This window comes from Emydura macquarii, unplaced genomic scaffold (assembly GCF_026122565.2).
Source record: "Emydura macquarii macquarii isolate MOO-44397 ecotype Brisbane River unplaced genomic scaffold, CSIRO-AGI_Emac_v2 contig_1451, whole genome shotgun sequence".
Taxonomy (NCBI): domain Eukaryota; kingdom Metazoa; phylum Chordata; order Testudines; family Chelidae; genus Emydura; species Emydura macquarii.
Window position 1 is genome coordinate 15,334,481 of NW_027131588.1, and position 25,533 is coordinate 15,360,013.

The following is a 25,533-nucleotide window of genomic DNA, read 5'->3' on the forward strand; positions in this document are numbered from 1 at the left end:
GGTTTTGAAAATCCTGGCCAGCCCACTGCCATCATTCCCTCTCAGGAAAAGGTTAGATTCAAACAAAGCAAAAAGCACTGTGTCAGGGGGTGGGGGAGGGGGACTTGCCCTGAGGGCTGCAGAGCCTGAGGCTGAGCCAAGCTGATTACAGAATGAGCCACACCTGAGGGGAACCAGGCACCTTCCCCACAGAGAGCAGAAGGGAATGAGGGTCTGGCTGAAGTGGTGATAAAGGCCAGCTGGGGAAAGGGCTGGAGAGTGAGGAAAGTTTTCCAGGCAGGGAGGAGCCCTTACTAAACAGGGAAGAGACAGAGACCCAGAGGGGTATTTAAGAGGCTGGGTGGGAAGTGGTTTGAGGCACAGCACAGGTAAAGGAACTGACTTAACTGTTCAGGGCTTTGGACCAGAACCAAGCAATGAGGGGGACTATTGGTGTTCCCATACCAGCCCCAAGAAAGGGGGTCTCCAAGCCAGTTGTAGGTGTTATTGAATGCAGTAGGTGGCTGCAGGCTAAGCTCTGAAGAGCCCTAGAGAGAGAGGTGGATGCTTGTGTTAAAGACACTTCTGAGGTTTCTGGTTCAAACAGTTGTGACACCAGGAGGGGAGGCCTGAAGATAGTGACCTTGCTGGGTGGCTGAGTTGGGGGCATGAGAGAAAGGAGTGCTGCTACACCACACCTCGCTGTGGGAGGGCACCTTGCAGGTGAGTGGACTCACTTGTGCATTGCAATGAAAAGAAACTTCAAAACCACCACAGAAGCAAAAACGTTCAAAGAAATGGTTGTTTAATTGTGGCTTTTGTAATATGTTTTGGGCCTCATCTGTGTGCCAATATCCCTCTGAGTGCAATTGGTAACTCGCCTTTCTGAGTCTGGTGAAGAGAAAACCAGCCAAGAGCCAGTGTGGCTGAGAGGCTAGGCCATGCGACTAGAAACCTAGCAACCTGGGCTCTCTTCCTCGCCATTTGTTGTTCTGCTGTGATTGGGGGCAAACTGCTTTACTGGCATGTGCACCTGTTTCCCTCTAGCTCTTTAGATAGCGATCTTTCTGAGGCTCTTACAGTGCAGTGTATTGGGCTAGCTGGGTGTTACTGTGATGCAAATAACCCTGAACAATCAGTATGTCAGACACATCTGCATTTAACAGCATTAATAGTTTGTGTGGGGTCACTGGTGACAATGGACTTCTTCTGGAGAGGCAAATGCTTATCCTTTGCCATACACCGTCCATCAGCCTGACTGGCAATGTGCTCTCTAAGTATGGTATGGATAATGAATCTACTCCCTCCGATGACATAGGCTGGGCCATGTGTTGTACAGTACGATGAGCCCATGCAACAGTCTAAAAATAGCATGAAAGTGGCAGGGCCCTTTATCTAATCCCTATCTTGGCATATGGAGCAGCTGAGTGCGCCCACTGACTGCTGGAGCTTTGAACCAGTTCTGTACACGCCCACTGGCTGGTAATTTTACTGCTCTGTCCTATTCCTTGCTTGCTAGCAGGAGCGGCTGGAAAGCCACCGGTAATTTGTAAAACAGGAACCAAAACCAATTCCAAAACAGGAACCACTCTACCTCATGGCTATTCAAAAAACCAAAACCCAGCAGCTGTGCTAGCTTCCAAATAAGCTACCTATACTTGTGGAAACAGCTGCTGGCAACTCCAGATAGACCCCAGCATAGGCCTTGTTAGTAATTTGCCAATGCATTGTATAGGTGAGGGTCTAGTCCGTCCACAGAGACAGATTATACTGTACCTGGGGAAACAAAATTCACTTATAAACCATGAACTTGTTAATTCTACTCTGATTCTATCCTCTAGCTAAGGAAGAATAGTTGCTATTTCACACTGAGATAAAGGGCAAAATGCCTGCAGAAGCTACTTACTTTGTGCATGTGGCTTTTTGGGGGGAGAGGGGAGGACAGATGGGGGGGAACAGTATTGAACGTCTGTGTGTGTGGGGAGGGGGGAGTCCCTTGTTAAAATTCCCCCACTCTATTAAAGAGAAGTTGGGATGACGACTTTGTCTCTGAAAGAATGAACCATTCCTTTCTCTGGTAACAGCTAAATCAATCCCACCAGAGACTCCCACTTCTGGGACTCGCAAAATCTCTAAAGAGCAAATCTTTTGCCTTTGGCATGTACTGAACTCCCTTATAGAACAGTTTGGGGGCCTGATCCCTATTTAGATTAAAAATAAAAATTTCAGAAATGCCCAAATAATTTAGAAGCTCAAGTCCAATGAGGAAAATTTTACCCTAAATCCTTTTTCCATCATTGTTGCGGTGCAAAGTGGCCTCTTGAGAATCAGGCCTCTGATGCCTTTCCTAGGCTAACATGGGGAGACTTATGTGGGAGCTCCATGTTCACAGTTGGATAGTGCATCCTTGCACAGAATCCTGCACCGCTATCACTTCTCATACAGAGCCCAATGATTACAGCATATATAAAAATTAAAGCATTTACTTACTTTACTTGTGTACAACGAGAGGGAACAGGTGGAAACATGAAACCAATTGCAAAGGGAAGGTAATAAGCAATGCTGCGCAATGGATTACTAGAGGTGCTGACGTAGTTACAGGATACTTTGGTGTGCGCTCTGCTTGGAAATGATACTTCCCAAAGGCCGTGTTTTGACACGAAGAGCCGGGTTTTTGATCTCTGCATTCACGAGCTCCCATTCAAGCTTCTAGTAAGAGTGCTCAGCTCTCAGTTGGACATCTCAACAAAGTGGCCAGATTATCAGCAGTGCCTACCATCCAGTGGCTCCTATTGGGAATAGTAGGAGATGAGCAGTTTTGAGAATCTGGTCTGAAAACATGCAGCTTTTACATTGTGTGTTCATAGAGCCATGTTCTCTTTCTGAATGAGTTTTCTCCCTTTGGGATTTCACTGCAGGTTCAAAAGGCTTGTTAGTACAGTCAATGGTATGTCTTTGAAAGTGTGTTTTCCTTTTATTAATTAGCCATTAATTAAGCGATGGAGCAGACACGGGGAATTTCTTGGGTGAATTTTTGACCAGCAGAGGAGGTCTGACACAATGGCCTTAAGCTTCATTTTAACTCCAGTCAATCAGTTCCCCCAGGTCTGGTCTAACCTATGTCCACTATTGAGATAGTGATTGCTTTCATTGCTCTAGTTTTTCATTAAAGACTTCAATGGGAGTTAAGGATGCTCAATATCTCCCAGGAGTTGGCATGTAGTATCTTGCAGGGATAGACCTGGGAACAGAAGTTTTGTTTAAGATTAGTATCTTCCCTCTCAGCTCTTTAAATGCCAGAGGGTTTGATGTCTGTGTGTTTGTTTTGGGTAGCTTTTGTCAGCAATAGGCAAGTGAGCAAATCAGCTGCTTTGTATGCATCAGCAAAATGGTATGTTTCAATCCCCTTGACTCAATATTTAAAGTAAGTTTATTTCATTTCCTAGGTGCTTCCTTTTTACTTTTGCACCAGAGATTTAAATCCCAAAGTCCATCCTAGTCCAGCTTTGCCTACACCTGTATTTCAAAATATAGGGGAAATCCTGCAGAAGGGGCAGCTGCAAGGGGAAGAGCTGACTAGTATTTGAAAGCTTGACTTCATCATCGTCTGTGCATTCAGTCACTGAATGCCCAAGGAATAACTACAGCCAATGTGTGAGAATTAGTGCATGGTACTAAAGAAACACACTGCTGGTAATATTGCTGATGCCAGGTGAGCCTCCTGCATGAGAAGCTACCAAAATAGAGGAACCAGCCTACCAAGCACAGAACACCTTGTTTAGCATCTTGCATGCAAATGCATTAATTCCCCTTTGCTAGCATACTCACCCATGGAAATTCTGCGGTTCATTTGCAAGCAAAAGTAGAAAGCTACAAATGTTGGGCATGATTCACCAATGCTCTGCTCTGTGTGCAGTTGCTCACACAGCATGTGTATGAATAGGAACACGTATTTATACACCTGTGTGAAGTGTTACCACAGCAGACTGGGGGGGGGTGTTGCACCAACTTTGCATGGAGGTGGGGGAGGGGTAAATGATTACACAAAGTACAAGGCAGTGCAGAACCAGGATTATTATCTCAAAAACATTTATTTCTGTCTGGGAATCAGGTGACCCAGGTTCTATTCCTGGCTTGGCAACTGGCCCACTGAGTGACCTTGGGCAAGTCACTTCAGTGCCATGTACCTCAGTTTCCCATCTGTAAAATGCAGTTAATGCTGACCTGATTTGTAAAGCACTTTGAAATCTATGGATGAAAAGCGCTAGGGATGATAAAGAAAATAGATCTGGTACAATTAAAATACGAGAAACTCCCAGTCCATCTATCTCTACAACTAAAGTAATGTATTGTGTGGCAGCTTAGGAGGGAGAAGCTATGGTGAGAGAGAGACCCACTGCTAGGCACAAAAAGAAGAGACTTCCCCCCACCACCACCAAAAAAAATTCAAGCTAAGTGCCTAGCACAAGAACGCTCTGCCTGCCTGGCCTTTAGGTACTGCAGCAATATAATTTGGTAAGCCTGTTAGGGGGCTCTTCACTGTTTTGTTCAAAACGCTTTACCCTTCTGACACACAAGGTTTTGGGACTATTAATGTGGGGTTCTGTGATCACTCACGGGGGTTAGGTGCGTGCATGAAATCTGCCTTATTCAGTGTTTGGTTCCAACAGGCTGCTCAAAACAATAAGAGTTGCACAGCACCTTGCCCAGACTCTGTCTGGGAAGTTCTGTCCTTAACAGCACAATCCACCTGCTTCCAATCCTGCAATCCATGACATTGAGACTGGTTCCTCAAACTCTGAAAGCCCAAGGGACAAGAGTCCACCAGCAGTCTGTGCACAGATACTTGATATCTGCAAAGATCAAACATAAGAAGCATGGCAAACTGGTAATTTAGCTAGGAATCCTGCTTGCCTACCAGCATATAAATCCAGCAGAGCTGGGCAAACAGAGAGCATGTACTTATGGGGGGGGACAATGACAGGTATGAGGACACTCATAATAAATGTATAGCTATTTTGTGACCTCTTACTCATAAAATGCAGCTGTTACCTGGAAGCCATCAATGCAATTTTTATAGAATTAGATGATCTGGAACTATTTTGTCTCTATGCTGGGAGAGGGAGGGGGGAAGATGGCCTAAAGGACAGGGAACCCTATGACGTTTCCACAATGGAGCTCCTTTTTATAACACTCCTGGGGTACAGGCTATTATGTACTGTGGGCCTGATCCTGCAAATTGCTGAAAGCTGCTGGGCATCCCCAACTCCCAGTGAATTCAGTGAAAGGAGAGGTCACCCAGCATGTGGAAAATGGATTCTGAGCTGTGGTAACTCCTCTGAGAAGAACAGATAACCATCAGACTGACAGTGGCTCTCTAGTACCTTGCATAATGCAAATGGGGGCGGGGGGGATTCATGCCAAAAAAGAGAAGATGGAAAGGGTGGGAAAGCATGGGGGAACCTCTCTTCTAGCATGTTTTAGATGCAGCTTTAAGGATGACTACAGAGAAGAAGGATGCTCCAGAAGTAAAGATGCTAGTCTGGGACTTAGAAGAATCATGTTCAATTCTCCGCTCCATCATGTGTTTGCCTGTGTGAACTTAGGCAAGTCATTTAATCTGTCTCCGTTTCTCCTCTGTAAAATGGGGATAGTAGTACTTCTTTACCTCACTGGGGTGTTGTGAGGGTAACTACATTGAAGATCATGAGGTACTCAAATACTATGCCAATGAATAAATACCGTTGACAGATATGGAAGCAGAAGTTTGAAAACCCGAGGAACCCGCACCCCCTCCCCCTTCTGCCCAATTGAATTCAAGTTCTAAATGGAGACTAAGAAATGTAGGTGTCATTGTGCCCTTCAGTTTTAGCATCATGCTTTGAGTGACTGGGCCACTGAGAATTCATTATCTGCACCTCCTTATTTTTTCTCATCCTGAAGAGAAACCTGCTTGGGTGGGGGCTTATTCCCAATGAGCTGCATTGTGAGTGAGCTGATACTTGTTCCCAAAGCATGCCAGCATTGCTGTGGCGTTTGTTTTACTGAAAGCCTTAAATGGAAGGAGGGAGAGCTAGAAAAGCCCCAGCCTCACCTCAGAGGTTTGTGAAGCTTGCAAAATAACTGATAAGATTATACTTATGATAACAGAAATTCCTTCCCGTCATGAGGCTATGTAAAAGCCAGAGAAGAAGTCAGATCAAAGTGAGGCCTTCTGCCATCACAATATTTCCAAGCACAGATAAGTTTTCTCCAGCAACAGCGTCCTGTATATCTTTAAAAAGCAACCGGAAAACAATTTTCTATCTTTAAAAGAAAAAGAGACTAGCAAGATTTTGGAAGAGTTTTTGGGTTTTTTGCTTCTGGCTTTTAACCAGAGAAGTAATTTCAAGGATGTCTGATGTTTTTTGCTGGAGATAACACCCCCAAATTCCTGAATGGCTTTGGTTGGTCTGAAACTTTTTAAGTGAACACACTACCTACTAAAAATTTTGTCCCTCTCTCTGCAGAGTTGAGTCCAAGTCCCATGTAACCAATAAATATTTCCTCTTCGGTGGTGGTGGTAATAAATTGCACTTTACCATATACAGCACCTTTTTGTCCAATGATCTCCTTGTACCTACCCTTGCACACAGGAGGGTAGATATTCAAACTCTAGTTTACAGATGCGTAAACAGACTCTCAAGGATCCTGAATAATGTGCTCAAACTGCATAGTAAGTCAGTAGCATACTAGAAACTGGTCTTTAATGAAGATTTTTACACTGGTAGAGATCTTCTGAGAGCGGGAAGGGAAAGGAAGCTGATGAAATTGGAAACTGGGGCACAATGGGCTGCTGGCCAGTATGTGATGCAATGATCTGAATGAGCATCGGAAACCGAGGTCTATATTCCCTTACTTGCACTCCAAACAAAGATAAAGGATTTATTAAAATTGTGGCCAACAGCTAGAGGATGGGATGGGGGAAAGAGTGCAGAAAAAGAGAAGGGGGTGGAAGGAGGACAACATGGTAGAATTTCTAAATGAATCCAGGGTAATTCATAGCTACTTTATCTGACTTCCATTTAGCATCCTAAGGCACTGCATGTTTACTAACTCAGCCACTCCTAGAGAGAGCAGATTGTGCATGGACAGTTGTGTGCAGAGTTCCAGCTAACTCAGTGTGTGATTTCTCTTGAGGTTTGCGGTTGCTAGGGAACCCCCTTTAAACTAGTCTGTGCACTTGCAGACCTGTTTATAATGGGCACAAGATGTCTCTGGATTGTGGAGAGTGACAGACTAGTTATTTACTTGTGCATAAATCTGTCATGATTTAACAAGCCCCCAAAGCCATTATCTCCTAGGATAACATGGGAGAACAGCTGTTGTTTTTTGACAAATACTACACTGTACTGTTGTGAAATACTCCCCTTAATGTGTAGCTTGTTGTTTGGTGAAAGACGCTCTCTTTCCCTCTCTGAGTCCTAGAAAAATGTCAGTCTGGTATTTAAATCAAAGATCAATTGACACTTCTGCTAGCTAAGTTAAAGCAGGAGGACCACAAAGCAGGATTGCACGTTTTAGTCCTGCCTCTGCAACTAATTTACTGTAATAGTTAACTTGGTCTTCTGTTGGATCTAGTAACCCTTGTCTAGCTAGTAAGGATACTGGTGAGAGTTAATGTTGGGGGTGGGGATGCTTTGCAAAAGACTCACTCTCAAAGGTATTGATATTGAGGTCCTAAAATGTAAACTATGCCTCTTACTATGGAATCAAAGGATGATTCTGGTCTTAATATGGTATCAAGAGTGGGATACACTCAGATCTGCTTTTGATTCTGACCTGGCTGGCTTTAGGATGCAATCCTGCTTGTATTGAAATCAGAAGCAAAATTCCCATTAGTTTCAATAGGAGCAGGCTTTTCAGAGTAGAGCTGACTATTGGCTTCAAAGACTGATAACTGAGGAAGTGCATTAGCATCCCCCCTCCCTACTAGAGAAGGTGCCCACAAAACCCATACACAACTGCATTTTTAATACAATGTACCCCAATGGTGTAAGCTAAATCTTACTGCATTAAGGTTAACTCAATAAAGCTTATCTTTAAGAAATTAAGTTGGTCCAGGATATTGTCTATCTGCCCCGAAGGGGACCAAGGACCATTACCAGGAGAGACTGAACCTAGGATTTTCAGCTCCAAAACCCCCTCCCATGTGACCTAGTGGCACCACACTTCCGTATTTGTAAGTAGCAGGATGTTATTCCTGGAGCTCAGCTACTGGAGGTTGATGTGATCCTGTGCAATACATTAGCATACAGTGTTGATTGAAAAACTGAGGGAAGGTGGGGATTAGTAAGAAACTAAATAAAACACCACAATTTTTAGTTTGTATCAAAACAATGTCAATCGAAAACCTTTCAAACAGTTCAACAGTTGCTTGAAAAAATGGAGAAAATAGACAGATTTAATCAAATGTTTTGTTTTTAGCCAAATTTTGAAATGGCAAAAACCTCAATCATCTCTGCAAGGGTGCATGCGATTACTTGTGTGTGAGCTTAGGACTCCAGCCTGGGAGGTGATCAGCGCTTCCACCCAGGAGTCAAGGGTAAACCGAGTTTATCTGCTTCTCATTTGGAGAATATGGAGTTGAGTTGAGGATATTTACCCCACTTCCCCTCCTCCCCTATCACTGCTTCAACTCTCATTGAAGTCAACAGAAATTGGTAATGCTCAGATCAGGTTGAACATAAGGTGAAATATATGAAATATGGACCTTTAAGTGTCCTTTCCGCTATCCTCTACTTCTCTCTTCTTCCCTCCCCCTCGCCCGCTTAGTAAAACTTATCATAACTAGTATATCAAAAGCCACTCCTTCCTATCTGCTAGTAAAATGGCAGAAAGCATCTGGAGCCAATGGAATGACTGGCCTAGCAGAGGTCTGTGAAGAAACCTGCAGAGATGCTGTAGCTTTGCTTTTCCCAGCTATCAGGGCTATGGAGTACCCAACCTGGAACGAAAAAGAGCAGAAAAAAGGAGTGAGGACAATCTAGGCCAAACATTCTGTATATGTTTGGGGGAGGGGGGGGATCAGGAATTGTTGTTTCTAACTGAATAATAGGTGATAAAAATATCTAATAGGAAGGGAAATGGTGACAGATGGCAATGACGGATAAAACGAATGCTAAAGTGGATGTGAGACCTCGGTGTATGGTTCTGTGTTGTCAAGTAAATGTCAGTGTGTGAAGGAGAACTGCAGCCAGCTTTGCTCTTGGACAACTATTAGAGGAGCAGGGCTATAGTAGTGCCAATGCGCACACATGAAAGGACTTTCTGGTGAAGTGCATGGGGGTGTTCCTTTTTAGGAAGTTCCTCCTTGGGGAAGTGAAACACTGGGAAACAAACATTTGTCTTCAGTGTCTTCAGGTATGTACTTATTGCAATCCTCCTTCGCTTTCTAATATGCATCAGAATAGTCTAGTCTAGATTCAGTCTCAAACTCTGGTTTTAAATAATTCAGTAGTGTTCACATCAGCAAAACACACCTGTGCTGTTCCTTAGTGTACCCAGCGTAGGCTCTCTGAAGTGCCAGCGTTTCCATGCTTAACTCTGCATGGAAGTAGTCATGGTCTCCTTCAGTGAGCCAATTAATGACTGGTTCCGGTTATAATTGCTGCTTTTCATACTGCAGTGTCCCTGTCGGTGTTTGCAATAAGGGAATATTTTGTTTTCATGAAGAATCTCTGCAAATAACATATGGGACCAAATTCATCGTTGGTGGCAGTAATGCTACTGACTTAGAGTTCAAATAGAGTTGAATTTGGCCTAATGTCCCCATAGTCCCCTGTTTCCTTTTATGTAGGAGATACCACATACCTTGGCATATGAGGAAAACAAGAAAAGACAACAAAAAAGTGACATTAAGAGAAAATAAGTAGGAAAGCTGCATTTGGGTATGGCTGGCTTAATTACAAGGATTTCTTTCAAATTGCAAAGAAGAGTTTGGGAGGGTTTGTAGAATAGGCTTCCATACAGTGGTATAAAAGTAACTGCTGAGAGCTTTTTAAGAGGGTGTGTGGCTGTTTCCTACCACGCAGGCTCTGCTTGAAGCTACCATGCAGTTCCAGCAAGAGAAATCTACCAGAGCAAAACCTTTTCTATTGACACACACATTTTTTCAGTCCTATGCATCTCACCATTTCCCTCAGATGTGGGCCCAATCCACACTGGCATCAGAACTGTTAGCTACAACCACCATGTAGACAGAGTTGTAGACCCAGCCATGGCACACTGAAGTGAATTGGATCTAAATTCTGTGATACAGCCCCCTGGTTTTGACAACAATCTATTGGTGAATTCTGGGGCAAGCTGGGATTCTTGATATGCTAAACAATGAAAGGCTTTATTGCACGTGTACTTCCATTCCAAACTGAATTTATATTAATTGCCACAGACTTTTTTATATTGCCACTGTAAACTGTATCTTGGAAGCTGTCAGGTGAGCAGCTGGAGATTCCCCAGCTTTCCACTACTACGTGGTGTCAATCTGACACCCTGGGAAGGTTAGCTGGAGTTTTCAAACTCAAGGCTGTTGGTGCTGGGGAGAGGATGCTTTTCATTGTGCGCAAAGATAGAGGTGAATTGAAATGTTTTTAGGTAGCTTAAATTCCTTGTTCCACTCTTCAGGATCCCTGAAGTCTTGCCAGGCTTCTGACTGCTGTAGCATCAACATGCCATGGTCTCCAGTAGCAATGCACATTCAACAAATGTTTGTTAAAGTTATCAGCCGTGAAACAGTTAACAAAGTTGCTATTTAAGCCGTTGTTTGATTTGAGTTGACATACCATTGAGATGACTGGGGCAGTTGCAACTTTTCAGGGTTGTAGGTGAATGGGATTAGGGCACTGGACTGGAAATTTGGGTTCAACTTTTCAGTTCTACTGTTAGGCTAGTCCCTTGAAATCTGTGGGCCTCGTGTAAAATAAGGCTCAATATATTTCCTTCATCAGCCTTGTTGACTTAGGCCATGTCTACCCTGGCACTTAAGTCAACAAAACTGATGAAGGAAGTATCCTGAGCCCTGAATTTTGCCAGCGCTGTCCACACAAGCACTTATGCTACTCGGAGGGAGACTCTCTACTGCCACTCATTGAGCTGATTTTATTATGTCAATGGGAGAGCTCTCTCCCATCAGCATAACGCAACTACATAAGTGCTCTTACAGTGGCACAGCTGTCCCGTGGTAAGCTTGTAAGTGTAGACATAGCCTTAGATGGTATGCTCTTCAGGGTGGGGACTGTCTCGCTATGTGTTAATGATCTTATCCCTGCTGTGGTGGTGGTGGTGGCCGTATGATAAACGGCAACACCTGTGAGAGAAGTAGCATGGTGCCATAGATCAGGTACAGCTACTGGCATTTCAGTAGCATAAGATGTATTCCCAATTCTGCTGTTCAGTAGATGTGAGCAAATAGCTTAGCCTATTTCCCCATCTGAATATATCTATATATGCGCCCGGCCATTTAATGGCATCATCAAGCAGCTGGAAAGCCGGTAGCCCACCATCTAAGTAAGTCCGTGGGCATTCGACATTAATATGTGATATAGTCGGATTGCAGCTGCATTGTGGGTCGTTAGAAAAAACCCTTTTAAAGAAAGTGGCTGCACAGTTGCCCTGTCCAGTTCGAAAATGGTTCAGAGATGACCACTGGTGGCTTGGCAGATCAAAACCTGATGGACAGATGGCTGGGTCAGTGACGAGAGAGTGATTAACGACTGTTGTCGTTGACTGCTCGTTGTACCAAGCAGATTCCACCGTCATGTCATATGATGGCATAAATGACCATGTGTCTAGAAGACCGGCAAGCTGGTTTGGGGGGCGGGGGTGTGAAGAGGTCTCTGTACAATAGCAGGTTGCTATTCTCATGGATCTTAGCCAACAGTGTGACAGAGGCCTTCTCGTGGTGAATATGGGGTTATCTGAGTAATATTTACCCACTCTTGTAAAGTGTTTTGATCTACAGGTGCAAAGTATTCTAATGTTAGTATCTAAACACGGACCACTTTCAAAGCAACCTTTCCCTTGGCCCTCCCTTGACTACCATAGAACTCTCACAAATACATCTCCACCTTTTTCCTTTTATATGTGTGTTTACTGCAGAGCCCTTTGTTTGCTGAGCTGTTTCAAATGAATCAGCAAAGTTTCCCTTTGTCCTATGTGTAGCAGGGAGCGTCTCCTCCATGTTTCATCTCCAAAGCCTTGTCTTGGGTATTGGAGATCTCAGCGTAGGAGCTAAGAGCTCAGAGCCACCTGTCAGTCACATCACATCCCTTCAAACATGCGAGGAAAGGATGTAATGCAGTCCTGGAAGTTAATCCCGAATTGGTGCTTTTGGATTTGGGCTTTTTGTAGTTGGAGGCAAATTCAAACAGAGCCAACTAAACAAACCCTGCTGTGATTCCTGATGTGGGGAAATCTGGGGGGGAACCCCGACTGAGGATTCTTGCCCAGTTCTGCTTTTGGACACTTACATGTGAATTGTTTAACATTCCCACCCACTCCCATTTCATCTGATAAGGGAGTCTTCACCCTTACTCTCCTGAACTGTTGTGTGCTGTCAAATCCCAGCTCAAAATTCAAGAGTAGTGCAGGAAAAACTTGCAGCCAAATTCCCTCAGCCCACCGTAACCCAAAATCCTGTCACTTTTTTTTTTTTTTTTTGGAAAGATCATAAAATTGATCCAATTTTGCAAATAGCTTTGCAAATCACATGTAGCAATTGGCAATGGAAAAAAGTCTCCCCTATTGGAGCTCTCCTATATATAATGGGACCAATCTTTTAACTGTCTGCTCAAAAGTGAGGCTCCTGAACATAAACAACTGGGAGTTGTTGTGGGGTTTTTTAAATATAACAATCATCCACTGGGATTGATTCATCTATTAAGCCCCCAGTCAAGATCTAAATATACTCCACATAAGAAAGTAAGTGAGATTTGGGAACTGAACCCAGGACAAGGCTGGGAATCAGTTCTGATAGAAACAGCAGGTATTTTTCCAGCTCTGCTATAATGTAATAGTAGCTGTGTATTGTTACTATACGGAAGTCTATGGACTTGAATCCTGTTCATATACATAGTGCTATTGTCAAATCATGCAATCAGCCCTCTATTTACATGCCCATACAGAAATAATAACACTTTCAAAGGTAAAGCATACAGATTTATTAATACTTATGAAGTGTGTGTGCCCTAGCTAGTTTAATAAATTGTTCATTAAGAACTTTTTAAAAAAAAATCCACGATGGAAAATCTCCTTATAGAGGCACCTTTCAATGTTTTCCCATCTCTTCCTTGCTCATAGTACCATGACATCTTGTATTCCGAATACTTTGGTTAACAGTGACTCCTGGGATGGAGAACACTGAGGTTTTTAATGGTGCCCTTGGTGTATTGTGCATTTCCTATTCTTGTCCCCCACTGTTTGTTGCATTGTGAAGACTTTATTTTTACAATAATGTCCAATAGTTGCAGGTAGAATCAGGACCCTACTACGCTAGGCTTTACACATACACACCCGCTCTTTGTCCAGGAAAGTTTAGTCTAAAGATGATGTAGGGTCTTCCTTTCTTTGAGCAGGAGGTGAATCCTAGTTTGAGGAGGTATACCTAGGGTAGCTCTGAGCTAGTGCACTCCAAGTAGAGTGTAGCACAGCAGCAGTGGGGGGCTAGCTGTTCAGAGCACGTTTAATGGCTTGGATGGGTAGGTTTTCAGGTGGTTAGCCTTCCACCACTTTCATATTCCAGTGGCTACACTTTATATATAAATAATATGATTTTTTTTTAGCTCACTAGCTCAAGCAGAGCTAGCATGGGTATGTCTCCTCTGGCTGGAAATTACCCTTCAGTCTGGAGGGGCAGACTTAGCCTTAGGAGCTCATCCCACTTCCTGCTCTGGAGTCTTCAGCGCTCAGATACCACAATGAGTGCATTAGAAGGCCCAGATTCTCAATGGTATTTAGGGGCCTAACTTTTTACTAAATCAAGAGGGGTGTTGAAGATCTGGGTCCAAAATGCCTTGACAATCTTCCCTCACACGCTTGTTTTACCCTGCTGTTACTCTGTCATTGGGGGGATGTTCTTAATTTACCTGGGTGTAAATCGGAGGCGAATGTAAACCCACTGCTTCTATGTATGTCATCACTGTTTCCCACATAACTGATTATAATCATGCAATGTTATGAACTCAACTAGACAGCGCAGCCTCTTTAGGAGCACAGGCTCTTTTAGGGGTTCGTTAACAGGTTCAGAATAACTCTAAAAGATGGGCTAGATGCTCAGCTGGTATCAATCACGTGGCTGTGTTGACTTCGGTGGAGCTATCCCGACGTACAGCAGCCAAGGATGTGACTCAATGTGCAGAACTTCCCTCTTGCTCTACCAGGAAACCAGTTTGACTAGAATAAAAGGAGTGCAACTGGAACTACCTGTTACGTTTGGCCTAGCCCTGTGTGCAATCAGCACAAGAATAGCTAGCGCTTTTAAACAATAGCCAATGAAGGGCTTGTTGTTACAGCTGAAGATGTAGGGTGGGGAGTAGCTTTGGGTTCAGTCTCAATTTAGGCCACTTTAGATCAAAGCAGCTGCAATACATTGCTTCAGAGTGAGCTGTGCGAACAACTTGTTACTAAGGAATATTTTTTTCCATGCCATATTTGAACTGAGAATTTCTTTTTTTTCTCTTCTGCTTTTCCAAGTCTATGTAGCCTGTTCTTGTGCCTACATGCTAGCTTGGATACAGGACGAGACTGGCTCTTTATTTCCCCATATAGCTCTGCCAAGTAAGAATTCTTCCATGCTCTTATTTCGTTTTAAGACCCTTTTGGAATCCATGATGCAAATCAACATGTGATCAGCACAGCAATGATCTTATCAGGCTGCCATTGTACTTAGCACTGCTCCAGCAAAGATGGCCAGCTGGGATTTATTTTTAACTTAAAAATAATCATGAGCAAAGGAAGTGCTTTGGGAATAATTAGTCATGGTTCCAAAGATAATCTGTGTTAATGAAGCCCCAAGCAGGCTTGTGTCCAAAAGAGGCAAATAATGAGGTGCAGAAATGTTTATAAGCCCCTGGAGATTCATTAACAAGGATCCTACAAGTCCAAGAGCTGAGGGATACAGGCTGCAGGATTTAAAGAGCAATATTTACACAGGGGAGAACTGTAAAATACCAGATTGAAAATAAATACATAGACCAGCACTTCCTGTCTTAATTCTTGTCCTTTTTTTGGTAACTCTTCTTTCTGAGAGAGAGTGACCAGATGTTCCAATTTTATAGGGACAGTCCTGATAGTTGGGGCTTTGTCTTATATCGGTGCCTATTACCCCATCCTGGTCCTGGACCCAGTAGTGCCTCTCCTTAGCCTGGGGGAGGGGCTTTCAATCATGGGCGGGCACAACCCAAATAGACCCCATCCTGATTTTTCACACTTGCTGTCTGGTTACCCTAGTAAGAAAGAGTGAGTGGTTAAGGCATTGCCCTGAGACTCAGGAGATCTGGGTGACTTGTAGCATGACCTGGGGTAGGTCACTTCAGGGACCGAACCAAAGCCTAGTAGCTTTTGGCTTAAGCTGACTGAGCAAAGCCAACTAGTAATAATACAACCGAGCTGCATTCTAGTACCTTTCATCAGTGGATCTCAAAGGAGGTAAATAGGAAGTGACTTGCCCAAGGTCACCCAGCAGGCCCGTGGGGAACCAGAAATAGAACGCAGGCCCCCTGAGTTCGTCTAGTGCGGTAGCCACAAGGCTACCCTTCTCTGGGCCTGTTCCCTCTCCGTCAAATGAGGCGGCTGCTACTTCCTTTGTCTTGTCTCTGTAGAGTGTAGGCCCAGTGGGGCTGCTGAGGTTTGCACAGTGCCTAGCCCTGTGGGGCCCTGATCTTGGTTAGTATCTCTAGCTCAGGATTTCTCAATGGGAGGGTCATGACCCCAAACTGAGTCACCAGACTGTGTTAAAGGGGCACGTGTGTGGGGGGGGCAGATCCTGTCCCTGGAGCTGTGGGTGGAGATCCTGGAGGGGGATTGTAGAGCCCAACCTGCAGCGGTGGGTCCTGCAGCTCTAGTCCTAGAGGGGCTGCTGTGCTCCGCTCTGGACATTGCGAGGCGGGCACGGGGTCACAGTGCTGCTCACGTTTGGCCCAGCTCTTCCTCCATCATAGGCGAGGAGCAGCAGCCAGGCCAAATTTGAGGAAGTGGATCTGTGACCCCACGTGCCAGATTGCGGTGCTATTCACATCAATTTGGCCTGGCTAGCCCAAACTTGGATGGTGCCGCTACTCTAGAGTAACAACGTGGGTAGCTGAGCCCAGAGCGTGTCCCCCCACCCTCTCAGGACAGAAGCCATCACTATGGTACACGCCGTATCCATACTTAGTACGTTAACATGACCTAAATATATTGTGGGAAAGAGAAATATAGTCAGTTTTTTGGGGTTTTTTCTCTAAAGCTAGTTACTGGATCTCAACAGCAAGCTGTTTTCAAATGGGTCCTGAGAGAACCACTGCTCTCGGTGCTACTGTAATACAAATAAACTATTAATCGTGTATCCATAGCACATTCAGAGAGGAGACTTCTCCCTCATAGGCTGCCCCTCTTGTAAATGATCCACAAGTAATCTGTAAATCCTGGTTGCCTCCCATGCATTATGATGGCAATGGAAGATCCTGGAGCAAGCAAAAGACAGGTTATGATAGATATTGATTCCACCTACAAAGATCTTCAGTGGTAGCAAGGGGCATATTGTCCAAGCCAGTTGCTTATGATAGTGGTACTTTCTGCAGTGGGGAGGGAAGATCACTTGTCAGGCAATGGTGCAAGTGAGGGTGCATTGAAGTTTACAAGGAAACATTCAGAAGAATAAAATCAGATGCATGTTTGAATGATGAATGGCAGAATGGAAAACTGAAAGCAGAAATGCTTTGCTCCTGGAGTTGTGCACGTGGGTTGGGATTCATTCCTTTGCAGATGCCTGGCATAAGCACCACTTAAGTGGCAGTCATGCCTTCACAATCAGGCCTTAATGATTGCAGTGTGTAGCTGTCTTTGGATGGAAAGGGCAAAGAAGCACCAAGTGTTATTAATCTAGCTGAACACTTTACACAGGACCTTTCACTCCCTAAATGCTGGTCTGTGGTAGAGAGGAGGTCAGACTAGACGGTCGGATGGTCCCTTCTGACCCTAAAATCTGATTCTAGGAAACGGAAAATCCAGTCCTAGCTCTTTATAGATTTGAGACCTTACATTCTGAGTGTTAATCAACCTCTGACTTGAATGAGATTGAAAGCTGCTCAGCATTTGGCAGTGTTGTCCATCTCCCCCGGGATCAGGCGCCTTTGTGTTTTTACTTGTAGATCGCTCAGCGGTGCAGTGCCTTTAGTCTTTCACCACTGCAGTCATAGCTTCTGTCTGTTAGGCTGTGCAATTTCGTGTGAGTTGGGTAATCCCTAGGGGACGTGGGTCTGCATTACAAAATCATTGCACCTGAAATCACCTGGAGGTCATTGCTGGATGGTCTCTGGCTGGAACAGGAGAGGTGTCCGATGAAAATGAGATGCACTGACACAGCTTTATGCATACTAAGGGACACAGATGCAAGTAGGATACAAAAATATCTGACCAATTATTTGGACAAATCCAACCTAATGTTCCAGAACAATGTGTAAAATACTGGCTGTGAACTGGCTGCTCCATCTTCCCAATAACCCAGGCAAACCAGCATTTTCATTGCTTGGCAGAGTGGTGAGCCTATCCCTCAACCCGAACCCCCAGTCAAGTGGTGGAGTAGTATCGCAACTACTATAAGGTACCAGCTCCTCATCTGGTGCAAATGGTCATAGCTCCATTATATCAAGTATATGGGCATGTCTGCACTGCAGATTAAGGGGGTGTGCACTGCTAGTCACACCCCCTTAAAGTGTCTTCAAAGAGGACTACAGTAGTTGAAACTTGGGACCTTCAAGTTCACAGCTGCAGCGTCCACACAGGGAAGTTACAGTGCAGGACTTTGGCGTGCACATGCGCTCGCTCTCAATGTAAACATGCCCTATTTTTCTTCAGGAAGAGTCAGTGGCTATGTGAAATATAAGGAAATACACGGCTCTCTGTACATCTCATCCAAGAATCAAAAGTCCTGAGACACTGAACACTACCCTATAAAGTGTGTACGTGTAGCCTTCTCTGTGCTGCTGGTATATGCATATGCTACTAACAGACAACCAGTCCTGCATTCCTGACTCGAGCAAAAGTCCTACCGAAGTCTGTAGCCAGAGGAATGACCGCAGGAATGGGCCCAGATCTTGTATTCTAAATTGCAGAGGATTTTAGGAGTCCATTCCAGAAGGAACAACATTGATCAAAAGAGCCAGGCACAAGGGACGGCTATGCAATTTGTTACAAAGCAAAATGTTTTCAGACCTTTGCAGCAGAGCTGTCAGGAGAGAGTGGAGCAGTGGAGCCTTTGAAGGTACTGGCAGACCCAGAGAAAATTCCCCAAACTGCTGACAGTTCAACAAGCAACATGGGTAACTTTGGTAAGCAACTTTGGTAAGCAACATAGGTAACTAGGGTGAAGGCTTTGATTTATCCACTGCAGTGGGAATGGCAGCTACCATTGCCCAGCCCTTGGACCTCCTCCCTAACCTGGAACAATCGGTGACTGGAGTGAGTGATTCTCTGTGCTCAGTCAGTCATTGGCTGTTCCAGTGATTCTCCCAACATTGGTGCGAACTATTGCCCATTTCATTTGTGGGTCATTTTAATGTGGACAGATGTCCAACAGGAACTGAACCCAAACCAAGACATTGATTTTTAAAACAAGAGATGAGTTTGTTTTTTCAAAGTTTTTTTGAAAGGTGAGAGCGAACGTCCCAAAAAAGAGTTAATCCCATCCCACTGCAGAGCCTCCCATCTAAAATCTACCCTGAACATGTAAGACAATGAGCAGAGCTTTTTGCGGATCAGTGGTTGCCTTGGAACCTGAGGGGGAGGCAGCAGACAAGGGAATCCTTGCATTTAAGCACGAGAGTTCCTTTTGCATTACATGCTGGCCATAGAGCTCCTTTGATACCAGTCCAGCAGTGTTCAGCTACAACCCAGGTGGCTGGGTCTTCACACTCAGACCGTGACCTGAGTGGGGAGGGGAACAAAAGTGGCTGTATCACTTACTATCATTTATTATTTGTATTCAGTAGCGCCTGCCGTCTCTGCAGCCATCAGATTCTAGGGCTGGCTGGGGGCTATTTTGACCTCCAACATAGGTGTAGTGCAGCCTCTAAAATGATGCCTGCTGCCTCTGGCCCTAATGGACTGTTCCAGTAATGGGAATAGCTGAAGCACATCTCATCTCTCTAGCCTGGCCCATACCCAGGGGCCAGGGATTCAGTAGTTTACAGTTTTTAGTGAAGCATTAATTTAAGTGTTGCTCAACTTTAATGCAATGTATTCTATTTCAAGCCGCCTTGCTATTTTTAAAAGTTAGAGCAATTTCTCCTGAGGGACTTGGTGTGCTTTTAAGATTTCCAGCAAACTTCCAAATAGCTGGTCTGTGAATGTTTTGCTAACTGGATGTACAGAGTTTAGGTATCAACTAGGGTGAAAAAAATCTATACTCACCAGGCTCCAAACCAGACAGCCCACAGCTAAAAATCAGGAGAAATGGATTTGATTCAAGCACCTAGCAGACCTGGTTCTGATCTCTGTTACGTAGTACTTTGCGAATAATCCCACCGAAAGAAATGTCATCCCAGCGTTGCACAGAATCAGGCCCACTGAACTGTCAGGTCATCGCATTTAAAAGTAGCAGCCCATGGGAACGTCTTTCTGCAGATCAGGAAATAAGACTGTCTCTGTCCACAGCAGGAAAGAACAACACTGAAAATTTCAGCTTAGAAAGCTAGAGCACAGAATTCCGAAGAGCACAGAAAACAATAGAGGCATGAAAATAAAACAGCCCATCCAAGTCTGATTGTCCTTTGTTTACCTAGACCATCTTCTCTCTGTGACAACCTCCTACTGAACTTCTTAACTCGGATTAAAAATATATTACTCCGTTTTGGAAGGCCTTCCAAAGCTTACGGTTACTTGTTTTGTGTTACTTGCACAAAGAGCAACCATACTTTTCCAGTAAAAAGTGCTTTCACTTTAGAGTAACTGAAACAATTATCAAGAAAGAATCCAAGTGCAGTCTTCTGGAGAGAACACATACCGTGCACCACCTCTGTAACCAGCTGCGTCTGAACTAAATATAAAATGGCAGCTGACTGCTGGAAATGGAAGGAGAAGTACAAAGAAAACACAAGTTACAAAGTTCTATATTCCCTGGTTCTAATGTCGTGTTAAGTGCCAACAGGATGTAGGGTGCTGTGAAGACAAAGTAAGACGCAATCCGTATGCCCAGTAGTTTACAACCTAAGAAACATTAGTCCCAGTCTTTGATTTGAAGTAAATTGCCATAGCACCATTGACATCAGCTGAGGAATGGAGTTATGAAAATGATTCTCTTCTCAGAATGGTGTACATCAGAAGTAATTGCGCTGCAGTCAATGGCGCTACACCAGTGTAAAACTGATGTATCCAAAGAGAATCCAGTCCCTAGGATAGTGTGTAAATATCCATTCTTGCCGTGGTAGCATTTTACACCCACTTTGCACCAGTATAAATAACTACACAAGATCCAAGGCAAGGTAGAAAGGGTCCCAACTTCTCCCATTCTGTTTCAGAGCTCCTGCTGTCTCGACAATTAGTTATAGAGTCGGTCAGGTGTTTCCATGCCTGCTATGCAATATGGACATACTGTTGCCTTCACAGCCTGTTAAGCTAGGCTAGTATGTAAGGGGATGAAACAAGTCCACCAGAAAGACTGATTAAAAAGTCATGTCCCATAATAGGATCCTAGAAGGTAAGTCTTATGGAAAAATCCTATAGAATGTATTAGAAAAGATCTGCAGTGCTGTAGCCATGTTGGTCCCAGGATATTAACTCGCCCACCTTGTCTCTCTAATATCATTTATTGGACCAACTTTTTTCAGTGAAAGAGACCAGCTTTTTGAGCTACATAGAGCTCTTCTTCAGGTCTTTCACCAATAAAAGTTGGCCCAATAAATATTGCCTCACCCATCGTGTCTTCAGGAAAATACTCATTCTGCAGGACTTTGGAACCCTTGTCTGTAGGCTTGGGGCACTGCTGTAGAATTCTATGCGATGGTTTGAAAAAAAAATAATTCTCTACTAAACTGAAGAGTTTTATATGTAATAGTTTTCTATAGAAATTATTCTGTTGCTTTCAGCCACAGTAAATTCTATAGGACTTCTTCAAACTGAGGAGGAGGGCTCAGAAGTTAGCACCTTCCTCCAGCAACGTGCAGTCCAGTTCCATTGCTGTTTTACAGGCAGGTCCATCAAGATTCTTAAATATGGTTTTATTCTGTAGCTGTAAAGTTCAGGTTCAGCTCCCAACCTCCAAGTGCAGATCCAGGGTTTGAGTACAGCCCATTGCAGACACACAGAATAGCTGCAGAGTTAGGGTCCAGTCCAGACCAGAATTTCACATTCCCCAAAGTTCAGGAATGTGAGACCTGGAGTGTCACTTTGACTCTTCTCTAATCTACATGCTGCGGCAATCAGTGCTAAATCGTTACAACTTTGCTATTTGTTTACTAGTTAGGAAACCTCAAGCCCTTATAGTATCCCTAGGGAATTTTTTAAGCCTAGGATGTTCATCCTGTCTTTTGTTCTGGATTCACAGGCTTTTGCCACCTTTCGACTTTCATGGTAGGAAGCAGAGGGGCCAGGACCTGGCCTGGAAGGAGGTTGTCTGCATTGGCTTTGTGTATGCCAGAGACAATTTGAAATGTCTTTAACAGATCTGTTTTCCAACAAGCGGACAGATGAAGAATGCCAGCATCCCAGAACTGGGTTTTTTTTCTGTTGTGGGCACCAGCAGCTGCCTCACCCAGGACTGGCACAGTAGGGCTTGGTTGGTGCTTTTTAATTGCTACGAAATGGAACACTTTCTTGGAGTTTATTGAGGGAAGGAAACGGTGGCAGAGACGCTAGGATGTTCTGGCAGCTGTAGCAATAGATCCTATCTGACCCAGCAGAGCTGACTCTGCCATTCCTTGTTCCCAAGTAGGTGAGCTGAATTCCAGGCAGTTTACTGTGTGGGAGTCTTTCGTAAGAAGCCATAAAGCTAAGATCCTGTTCGTTGTCCATCAAAGCTTCCCAGGCGCTTTATCTCAGAGCAGGGTAATGTCCTTGCCCAAACTTTTGCGCTGCCTCAGCATGCTCTAGTCTACACAGTATAGGTAGATATTGCGTGTCTCCTGCTAGCCAGGCCACTTGCTTTCTTAGACCAGGTCTAGACTAGAAGCACCTTGCTGGCATAGCTACACCAGTGTACTCCTAGTGTAGACACAGCTATACTGAAACAGTTGATCTTTTAAAGGTAGAGCTCGTTCCCTATGACACAAGCCATACCAGTAAATGCACAGTTTTGCTGGTATAACAGCATCTACGTGAGGGACTACTGTTGGCCCAGTTGTCAGTCCGAGTTCACACTCCTTCACACCCCTGACTGACACAGGTATGCCAGCAGACGTTGTACTGTAGACATGGCCTTACTCCCCCAAACTGAGGCAGGCTTTTTCTGCCAACACCTGTCTCACTCCTTGTTTTACAGCCAGCAGTGCAATGGGGGCAGTGTACGGTGTTGGCCAAAATAAAGCTGCATTGTCACGCCGCAGTCAGCACAAAGGGTGGAAACAGTTGCACCTTTCCCACACCCTGCTACACTCAATGGTCTGGCCTACACTACAAAAGTAGGTCAACCTAACTACATCCCTGAGGCCTGTGGGGAAAAATGTTATGCCTTGAGTGCTGTAATAAAGCTGACCTAAACCCTGATGTAGACACCACATGATCAATGGAAGAATTCTTCCATCCATTTCGCTCCCATCTCTCGGAGAAGTGGATTTACTGCAGTGACAGAACAGCACCTCCTATTGCTCTAGGTGGTGTCTACACTGTAGCAGCACAGCTGCAGTGCTTCTTATGTAGACCTACCCACAGTCTGCACGAGTGCTTGCTGACGAGCCCACGGCTGTGCTAGAACACTCATGCCCAAATTCATGTACCAGTGTGCGGGGTGGTGCCCGTCTGCTGGCCCTGTGTCAGGTTGCTAGACATAAGATTAGGAGGCAGTGTGGATTTAGACCAGCCACCCTGAAAGTCACTGGGATTTAGGCACCTACCCCCACTGAAAATCTCAACCTGGCCCTAAAAATGACATTTAGAACCCTGATGGGGTCTGATTCTGATCTCTCGCCACTTTTATATCTGCTTAAATCCACTGGGTTTGACTCCCAGCAACACACACAGTGCTTACTCGCTCTCCCAGAGTGACACATGACTCTATGCACGATATGAATGGGCTGTTTAGAAAAAGGGAGACAGTTACTTTAAGGGAGGAGGGGTTGAAACTTTGCAAAACATGAACGGGCTCCCAGGAGGGCTGTTTAGATTAGATCCCCATTAGTCATGGTATCATAGCAGTTAAGTGCTAGCTGTGACTTATAACCCATCATGTGCACAGTCACGGAGTTCAAAAAATGTCATGGCACTTCCCACCTTTTGTTTATCCAGCTTACTTGATCAATTTTACAACCCCATCCTTGGACACTCAGAGCCTGGGAATGTTAGCACACATGCCAAAGGCCTCCTAGAACTTGACTGTGTCTCCATAACAGGTTTCATTACATTTAAATTAACTATTGAGTGGCCGCAGCCTGGAGAACCCTCCACTTCTCTTTCCTGTGTTTTCCCTGAATTAGGATGGCAGAAAGGCCTGAATCCTGGTCCTCCAGGGCAAGCTTAATCATTTTAGATTATTTTTAGAGGACTTGCTAAATGAAGCTGGGTTGTTGAAGATTAATGACACAGATGGTGGCGTCAATTCATCACTTTTCATTTGTCTGATAAATTCTCATTGGCTACTGCCGAGACTCCCTTCCCATCAGCCAGGGGAAAGGTCATTAATTGACAGCCTGCCAGCAGACTCGGTGTGTGCCAGAGCTGGCAGAGAGATTGGTCTTTTAAAAGAAGACCCGGGGCATAGTTAAGGACCTGCCCTGAAAGTGGCCTGTGCTCCTAGGGACTCCACTAAACCGAGAGGAAGCTCAGAACTTCCTAGGTTGGGACCCTAATTGCGAGAGCCCAGGTTCTGCTGTATTAATAATCCCTAGGTAACACCGACAGCTTGTGTAGTGAACTGATTCACGGTCAAATGTGAAGTCCTGGCACTTGGCAATACTGCAGTCAGTGACCGTCTACACTGCAATTAAAAACCTGCATCTGGCCCATGCCGGCTGACTCAGGCTTGCGGGTCTCAGGCTAACAGGCTGTTTAATTGCAGTGTACACACCTGAGCTCTAGGGCCCTGTGAGGTGGATTGGTCCCAGAGCTACAGCCTGACTGCAGTTACACAACCCCTTAGCCCAGGACTGTGTCAGCAGTGTAAACACCCCTTCAGTGGCTTGTTACTGAAGTGTCGTCAGTCTTTGCCTCTGTGAGGAAACTCTAGGTTTTGACTGCTTCTCATGGAGCACGTCTGAGAATTATGTGGGCCAGGACAGCCCTTGTGACTAAGGAGAGGATGAGACTTCAGCATTCACTTCCTGGGTCAGCCATGCATTTCCTGTGCGGCATCTAGGACCTGATTTTTCAAAGGGGCCGAGCACCCACAGCTCAAACTGAAATCAACAGGAGCTGCAGTGCCTAGCATTTCTGCAACCCTTTCAGGTTTAGAACATGCATAACCCTTGCTGAAACTGCTGTTGGGGCGTGTTGGGTCAGTGTGCCCTGACCCAGGCACCGTCCCTGATAGCAACTGGCAGATTTCTCAATGCTCCCTTTAGTCTGAGATGTTTTGACTCAACTGCAATAGACGCCAATCTGTTACGTACTCTCTTGGTTGCTGGTTATTTGCGGCCGATCAGCTATCAGCCTGCTTGCCCTGTCACCAGACTCCCAGCACGGGAGGAGTGATTATGATCACATTTCTGATGGCACATTTGTATCTTTAAACCACTCTGCAATCGTTACTGACTTAATCCACTCCTCTCCCCTGAGAGGGATTCCTCTTCCTCCTCCTCCTCCTGCTCCTTTCATTAGCTTCAGTTTCTAGCCTTCGGATTGTGTTAGACCTTTCTCTGCCAGACTGAAGAGCCCACTATTAAATCTTTGTTCCCCATGTAGCTACTTACAGACGGTAATCAAGTCACTCATTAACCATCTCTTTGTTAAACTAAAGAGATTGAGCTCCTGGCGTCTGTCGCTAACGACAGGTTTTCTAATCTGCTAATCGTTCTCTTGGCTCTTCTCCAATTTATCAACATTATCTTAAATTATGGACAAGGTATGCCAGCTGTGGTCGCACCAGCACCAAATACAGAGGTAAAATAACCTTTCTGCTTTCACTCAAGACTCCTCTGTTTATGCATCCCAGGATCACATTAGCTCTTTTGGTTA

At 44.7% G+C, this 25,533-nt stretch overlaps 1 long non-coding RNA gene across 1 annotated transcript; it reads left to right on the plus strand.

Annotated features, from left to right (window-relative positions):
- Window positions 1-372: 372 nt before the first annotated feature.
- LOC137156424 (uncharacterized) lies at window positions 373-24,349 on the plus strand. Its single transcript, XR_010920765.1, has 2 exons — window positions 373-702; window positions 21,755-24,349. It is a non-coding gene; the product is annotated as an uncharacterized lncRNA (long non-coding RNA).
- The last annotated feature ends 1,184 nt before the right edge of the window (window positions 24,350-25,533 follow it).